Raw genomic sequence first — 8,455 nt, forward strand, 5'->3', positions numbered from 1 at the left:
CAGGCAACAGCAGATACTGGCAAGGATGTGGAAAAAGAGGAACACTCCTCCATTGCTAGTGGGACTGCAAGCTTTTACAGCCACTTTGGAAATCAATCTGGAGGTTCCTCAGAGGATCAGAAATAGTTCTACCTGAAGACCTAGCTATACCACTCCTGGGCATATACCCAAAAGATGTTCCAACATATAACAAGGACACATGCTCCACTATGTTCATAGCAGCCTTAATTACAATAGGCAGAAACTGGAAAGAACCCAGATGTCCCTCAGTGGAAGAATGGATACAGAAAATATGGTACATTTACACAATGGAGTACTACTCAGCTAGTAAAAACGATGACTTCATGAATTTTTCAGGCAAACTGATGGATGTAGAAAACATCATCCTGAGTGAGGTAACCCAGACCCAAAAGTACACACATGGTATGTACTCACTGATAAATGGATATTAGCTCAAAAGCTTGGAATACCCATGATACAACTCACAGACCATATGAAGCTTAACAGGAAGGAAGACCAAAGTGTGGATGCTTCAGTCCTACTTAGAAGGGTGAGCAAAATAATCATGGGAGGTAGAGGGAGGGAGGGATGCGGGAGGGGGAAAAAGGGAGGCAGGATCATGTATGGGAAGAGACAAGAGAGAAGTCAGGAGAATGAATAGGAATATGTAACAGTGGGGGGGTGGGGAACTGGGGGTAACCACTAGAAAGTCCCAGATGCCAGGAAAGCAAGAGATTCCCAGGATCCAACGGGGGTGACTTTAGCCAAAATGCTCAACAAAGGAGAAATAGGACCTGTAGAGACCACCTCCACTAGATAAGCATGGCCCCCAGTGGAAGGTTGGGGTCACCCACCCATCTAAAACTTTTTAACCCAGAATTGTCCCTGTCTATAGAAAATGCAGAGACAAAAAAAAAAAAAAAAAATGGACCAGAGACTGAAAGAAAAGCCATCCAGAGACTTCCCGACGTTGGGATCCATCACATCTGCAAATACCAAACCCAGACACTATTGCTGATGTCAAGAAGTGCTCCCAGACAGAACCTAGTATGGCTGTCCTCTGAGAGGCTCTGTCAGCATCTTACTAATACAGATACAGATACTCACAGTCAATAATCGGACTCAGCACAGGGTCCCCAATGAAGGAGTTAAGGGAAGGACTGAAGGAGCTGAAGGGGGTTGCAACCCCATAGGAAGAACAACAATATCAACTAACTGAACCCCTCAGAGCTCCCAGGGCCTAAACCACCAACCAAAGAGGACACATGGGTGGGTCCATGGCTCCTGCTACATAAAAGGCTGCCATATCTGGCATCAATAGGAGGGAAGGTGCTTGGTCCTGTGGAGGCCTGTTGCCCCAGCATAGGGGGATGCTAGAGGGGTAAGGTGGGAGTGAGTTGGTGGGTGGGGGGACACCCTCTTAGATGCAAAGGGGAGGGGGATGGGATAGAGGATTTGAGGGCGGGGGTTGGTGGGAGAGACAGGCAAGGTGGACAACATTTGAAATGAAAACAGATAAAATAACCAATTAATTTAAAAAATGCATAACCTAGAAGAGAGTGGGGTTGTATTTTGTGGTGTTGTTTCATGGTTTGTTTTTTTTTTGTAATTGTTTTCCTCAGGGTCAGATGTCAGGTAGCTTTCACTGCAAGGGCTGTTCTGAACAGTTTCTCACATTCTTCAGATACTCTGGCCTCTTCCCTGGTCCTACCTGTTCCTTGATCCCTGAGGACAAGAACCTGAGGACTGTAGGAACCCATTCCCTTAGTGAATAAAGGAACGAACTGTTCTCCAGGAAGTCTGATGTGGCAATGTATGACTGAAATCCAGCACTCTGGAGGAGTATGCAGTAAATTCCAGGCCAGCCTGGGTTATATAGCACATTCCAGGCCAGCCTGGGTTATATACCTCATTCTAGGCCAGCTTGGGTTATATAGCACATTCCAGGCCAGCATATATAGCACATTCCAGGCCAGCCTGGGTTATATAGCTCATTCCAGGCTGGACTGGGTCCTGTTGTGTGTTCCAGGCTGGCCTGGGTTGCATGGCAAGATCCTCCCTTGAAAAGTTGAGGACAGACAAACAAAATGAATAAAGAAAAATCCTGCAGGGGAAGCCAGACTCACCAGAAACTCTGAATAATGGGTATGTTTGTTCAGCGCCTCAGAACAGCTTGTACTCCAGAAGGCCATGTTGAGGTAGGGTCAGGAGATCTCTGTTTTGTGCTTACCGTGGGCAAGATGGTTAGAACAACACATTCTCATTCCTCACAAGCTGGGAAGTGGGAAAGTTCATGATCAGGGTGCAATGAGGTGTATTAAGATCACAGGTCATGGGTCCCTGCTTAGCATCAAAGTTTGGTCACTGTGCTAGACAGAATTCTAAGTTGGCCCATAAGATTCCTGCTCTCTGGTATACTCACCTGCATAATCCCCTCCTCTGAGGAGGGTGGGTAAATCTGACTTAATGTAAAAGCAAGTCAAAGAAATTAGACAGATTGGATGCATGAAAGTATTTTCCTGGTGTTAGGAAGCCTGTTAGATATTGACAAGTTTGGAAGACAATAGAGACAGACATGAGGCGGGCAAGCATAGGGAATAGCTTAACAACTTAGGGGCTCCACTTGGTATGGGCTATGAACACATACCTCTTCTAATAATGCATTTGTCAGCCTAAGATTCTCACCTGCAAGTGCTATCCATACACATCCTACTTTAAACAATGTGTCTAGCAACCTGCTAGCAGCCTAGGAGTTGAGCCGCACACACTCCTCTCTAGACAATGTAATAAGCTTCTCCTCTTCTTAATGAACATGAAACTTAGATCTCATTCAATCCTTCTCATCTATTTATGAGAGTAGAGAGGTTAGAGTTAGTTTGGGATGCACGTGCAACAAGGTAAAACAGTATCTCTACGTGAGTTAAAGGGAATCCTCTATTTGATATCTTACATTATGCACAACTCAGCATGCATAACATTGAAATCAAATGTATTATAAGAAGGGATATACAAAATAGAAAAATGGTTATATAACAGAATCCCTCCTTTTTTTTTAGTAGACCTCTGACTTATTGCTGTGATAAGACACCATAACCAAGGCCTATGGGGTCTATTCTCCTTTAAACCCCTACAATAATAAAAAGAAGGTCCAGGCAATAACTGGGTACCCCCCCCTTTGAGTACCTTTCCTCTGGTGGCCCACTATCGCTCTCAACAGTGGATCTGATCTACCCAATCTCTTTGCTTTGAATAAAGTCCTCTTGTTACTTCTCCAAGTCTGTGGGAACCTTGTTTCAATAAAAGGTCAAAATCCTGGAGGCACGCAGCCCAGACCTGACCATTGGTAACAGACCTGCTCAACAACCTGAAAACCAAGGACTAGAACTTGGGGACCCTGATTGCAGGTCAGAAGAATGTGACCTGAGCATATTGCTGGCCCTGGGAGGAGACATACCACTCTAAGCTGCCAGGGATTACTATCTACACAGAGGCTATTTGATTTTAAGACTGGCTCTCATGTAGCCCAGGCTGGCCTTGAACTCAGTATATATAGCTAAAGCTGACCTTGAACTTCTGACACCCCTGCCTCTACTTTCTCAGTGTTAAGATACTGGTGTGCACCTCCATGCCTAGTTTATGCAGTGCTAAAATGAATTACGGTTGAGCCCAGGACTTCATGCGTGTGAGGCAAGTGTTCTAATCCCCCAAACCCCTGGGACCCAGGCTTTTAGATAAAGAACAAGGCCACACTACTGCCCTCTCCTGTAAGAGTCAACCCAAAGGGCCCTTGCAACCACCTAGACGGGAAATGACCCCCTCAAGAAAATCTGCTTGTTCTAATCTAGAGACTTTAGAGATACTATGAAGTCCACCTGAAGTATAGATTGGGACCGTGGTCTCTCTGCTCACTGTCTGCTGTCCTCTGAGAGTGCATGCCCCATCTCTCCTTCAGGCCTGTGTTCTGTGTGCTTCATCTAAGTCCTTTTGACAAGATTATGAGGACCACGTTACTAAACAGTCCTCGGGCAGGCCTAATGACAATGGGGTCTTACAGCTGCTAACAGCTGTGTGGCGAGAGAGCCACAAGGCAAGGAAATGGAACTGAGCAACAGCTTGCAAGAACACTGAACCTTGATCCTGCGACCAAGGGCGACCACATCCTGCTGGTAATGGTGTAGGAGCGGGCATGCGAACTCCACGCTTTGAGTGAGATCCTAGCCAAGCAGAGAACTGGCTACTCTGCACATCTTCATTTGTTGATTCTTTCCTTGATGAACACCCTGACAAGGGCATCTTGAGAGAGAAAGGGTTGATTTATAGTTTTATAGGGACATCGTCCTTCATGGTGGAGGGAAGGGCCGTGGCTGCAGATGAGGAAGGTTTATTAGTAAGAGGCTGTCTGTTCTCCCTGAACCCACACTAAAGTGTGGAGAGAGAACAGGAAACAGGGCTGGGCTATCAGGCCTCACGGCCTACCGAGAATGAGCCACTTCCTCCATGAAGCTCCACAACCTTCCCAACCTTCCCACAGTCCAGCAGAAGACTAAGTGTGCACACACTGGAGCCTATGGGGGCCATACATTCAAACCATATCTGCTGCACTTCTGTATTGCACAACTGACTGATAATAAATGCATGCTATTTTAGGCATCCAGGACTAGGGTAAATTGTTATATAATAGAAGGAGCTAATAAAACCTCCTTTCTCCAATAGACCAGTCCACCTCTCCTGTGTCTCTTTGTCTCCTACAACAGCTTTGGTTTGGTTTCTGATGTTGCATTCCCTGGCATCGCTGCGTACGTAGCATCCCTCCCTTCTTTCCCCTTCTCTTCTCCCCTCTGCTGTTGCCTTTGTGGATTTGGTAGTCATTCATATCTCCTCTGCACACATCCCTCTTTGAATACTCCCAAGGCACCCTGCTGTCTTCTCCCACCCTCTCCCAAATGTCCCCGGGGTGAACACCATGGTGGGATCACCATTTTCATCCTTTCAAGAGGCACTCAGATTTCCAAAGCCGAAAAATGTATTTATTACATAACAGCAAGACATAAGCCCAAACAGCTCGATGCTGGGCTCTTAAACATAGCAACAGCGGAGAGCTTTTCTGGGCTTGAGGGGGAACATTCAAATGTCTCCTAATTTCAGCATTTTTTTTCTGGCCTATAGAATAGAAGGCCTAAAAACAGCACAAAGGTAGCTCAGGGCATTCATAGAAACCCCACCCCTTTACCAGACTCTAGCGATGGGGAGCAGAGAGCAGACAGCCCAGCACCAGTGCTGTTGGGAGTCACAGGCAGATATTTTGTTTCCTGATTTCTGACCAGGCTGGAAGGAAAGAAACAAAAAGGAACAGGGAAGGAAGGAAAGAACAAGGAAGAAGGGACAAGCCATGTCCACCTTCCTGTCTCCATCTTTGCTCCCTGACCCTGGTACGAAGAGCTGGGTCCATCATTCCTTCTCCAGGAAACTCTGACTGTAAACAAACCTCTCCTCCCTTCAGGTTGCTTTGTCAGGTGTTTGCTCGCAGTGACTAGAAGTAGCTAGTCACTCTCTGGGCTCAGAGGGTGGTTGGGATTGCTGTGTTCTTGTCTATGTGTTCCTCTGAGAAGCGGCTGTCCTCACTACTCAACTATCTGAAGGTCACATGAGGATGTCTCACTGGAGGCTCTGCCTGACACTAATGGAGCCTGTTTGCAACAAGAACTCTCCCCTGGACCCCAGATTTGGGGGGTCCACACTGCACTTTATTGGTTCTTTTCACTCACCCTTAGGGTCGTTCTGTCCCCAGTCATGTCTGTCAGGCCTGCCACCTGGCAGGGCCTTCTTCCTCCGCATCCTCAGCACTGATGACCTTGACTTCAGTTCCCTGGATCAGGCGTGAGAGTGGTCGGTGAGGGGCCTTTCCTATCACAGCTGTTTCTGAGCCTTGTCCTAGGTCAGACTGACTGACCATTCACTGACCATTCACAGTGTGTGTTCACACTTCACTGTCCTAGTCTGCTTGACCTGAGAGACCTCTGCAGTCCATTGAAGGGTTAAACAATTTTTGGTTGAGAAGACAGGGGCCTTTCTCCAGACACAACACATATTTAGAAACTGGACTCTTAGCAGTTGCTTGTGCTATATGCAAAAAAGTAATTAGTTTTGCTGAATTTTATCAATATTAAGGCTTATTACTACTGTCTTACTTTCCCTGCTGCTTTGATAAAACACCCTGACATGAAGCTGAAGAGATAGCTCAGCGGTTAAGAGCACTTGTTGCTCTTGCAAGGGACCAGGTTTGCTTGCCTGCATCCATATGGTGGCTCACAGCCATCCCTAACCCCTGTTTCAGGGGATCTGATGCCCTATTCTGGCTTCCACAGGTCCCAGGCATGCATATGGTTCACATATTATATGCAGGCAAAGCACCCAGACACATAAAATTACAAAATAAAATAAACCTCAATGAAAGCAATTTAAAGAAGAAAGGGTTTGTTTTCATCAACCTAATCCAGGCAGTTCCCCGCAGAGCCTCCTCTTCCAGGTGATGCCCATCAAGTTGACAGTTGCGATTAGCCGTCACAGTGACAGAAACCACCCAGAGGCATGCCAATGCGCCTTAAACTATAGCCTAATGGGATTAGCTATTTGATTCATGGTGCTTAAATCATTGTCTTTACATTTAATATAAGAAGGGCGGTTGAAAGATTCATTGATGAATGAAACTTGAGCATTCTGATTATTTTCTGAGTGCAAAGGTACTGATCCGAGAGATATGAACATGTTAACACCCATTTCTTCTCTGAGACTTTAGAATCTGGGAGAGGAAGTTATGTGCACAGCACAGAAGTAGCTAAATACAGCCTATAGCACAATGACTCTGTGTGTAAGTTCACTAGCTGGAGGGACGTTACTGAAATGACCTAAGGACTGTCCCAGGTGTCTGGTGGAAAAGGCGAAGTGGTGAGCGGTGGAGTCAGCTCTGGAAAGCCGGAAGGTTGACAGGAGCCCTTCTGCTCTAAAGTGAAGAAAGGCTCTCGGTCCTAAAAGAAACTGTGTGAAACCCTAGGAAGAAAATGACTCAACTACTTTTGATCCTTTGGCTTTTAACCTAGCAGGGTATAAAATGGAAAAGAGACAGGGGTGCCAGCTAGGGGCAGCACCTCAGCCATCTGGAGAGCCTATCAGTCTACAGACTGTGGAGGAGAAGCATCCACTGGAGGAGAGGGGCTGTGTCAAGAGCATATGGTTGTCTCCCACTGAGATGTGAGGGAAAGTGGGGGACACTGAAAACAGCCACCAAGGTCTCTCTCTGGTAACAACAGGATCTCTGGCCTCTGCTGATGAGCAGGGCCATGAAGAAGGCTCATGTTATACAAAAGGCTGATGGTTCTGTAGTTGTCATCCCTGTGGGCGGAAGTGTGGGGGTAGGCAGCCGGGAAGCATGTACTAGCTGGGGGAGGAGAGGAGAATTTGCCTTGGAAAAAGGCGTGTTTGTATGCCTGATCTTAGCTAGAGACATTTCTGCAGCTCAACTTTATTGTTTCTGTCACTAGGAATTATGTTATTTTGGTTGCTTCTATGACTATGCCATTAAGAACTAGTTCTTAAAAAAACAAATCAATAAAAAACAAAAGCTGCGGGTGAGAGTCAGCAGATCCCCATCCTGCTTGCTGACACTGGACACTGTCTTTCGCCTTTGTCACCAGTTCATGAGCTCAGCCCTAGGGGACAGCCTTGGGGACAGGCAGTTTACCGCATTATCGAGATATCAGAAAACTGATATCTTTCTTAGCTGGGCGTGGTGACTCATACCAGCAACCTCCGCACCAGGAGGTTGAGGCAGGAGGATTGCCATAAGTTCAAGGCTGGCCCAGGCTATCTAGTGAGTTCCAACTCGAATAACAAGATGAGACTTTCACTCAAAACAAAAGAAACCAAGGGTTGTGGACTGAGTTCTGTGGGTAGAGAGCTTGCATCACTCTGAGTTTAATCCCCAGCACTGAAGTAACTGTGTGTGTTTGTAGACATCCATGATCCCAGCATTCAGGGATGGAGGAAGATAAACCATGAAAAAAAAAAGTCAGATCATCTTTGGCTCCATGGGGAGTTTGAGGCCAGCTTGGACTAAGATGGCCATGGGGGAGGAAGAAGAACTAAAACAATGATCAAAAGATCACATCCAGTTTTCCAAACTCCCAGAAAATGAAAAAATAGTGATGTCCAAGGCATGCGCCATGGTCCTTACCACCACTCAGTTCTGCTTTTTTCTTTGTAACTCAGAGTTAACAGCAGTCTATACGCTCGAAAATTACAGAGTGGATCTTAAGTGTTCTCAACACAAAGAAATGGGTGTGAAGCAATGTATATGTTAAACAACTAGCTGCCCCACATTGTGTGTCTGAGTTAAAATATGAACACCATAAAGGCATGCATCTTTTACGTTATGATTTTGAAAAAAGTGCGGAGTCTC

Source organism: Apodemus sylvaticus, chromosome 6, assembly GCF_947179515.1.
Source record: "Apodemus sylvaticus chromosome 6, mApoSyl1.1, whole genome shotgun sequence".
NCBI lineage: Eukaryota > Metazoa > Chordata > Mammalia > Rodentia > Muridae > Apodemus > Apodemus sylvaticus.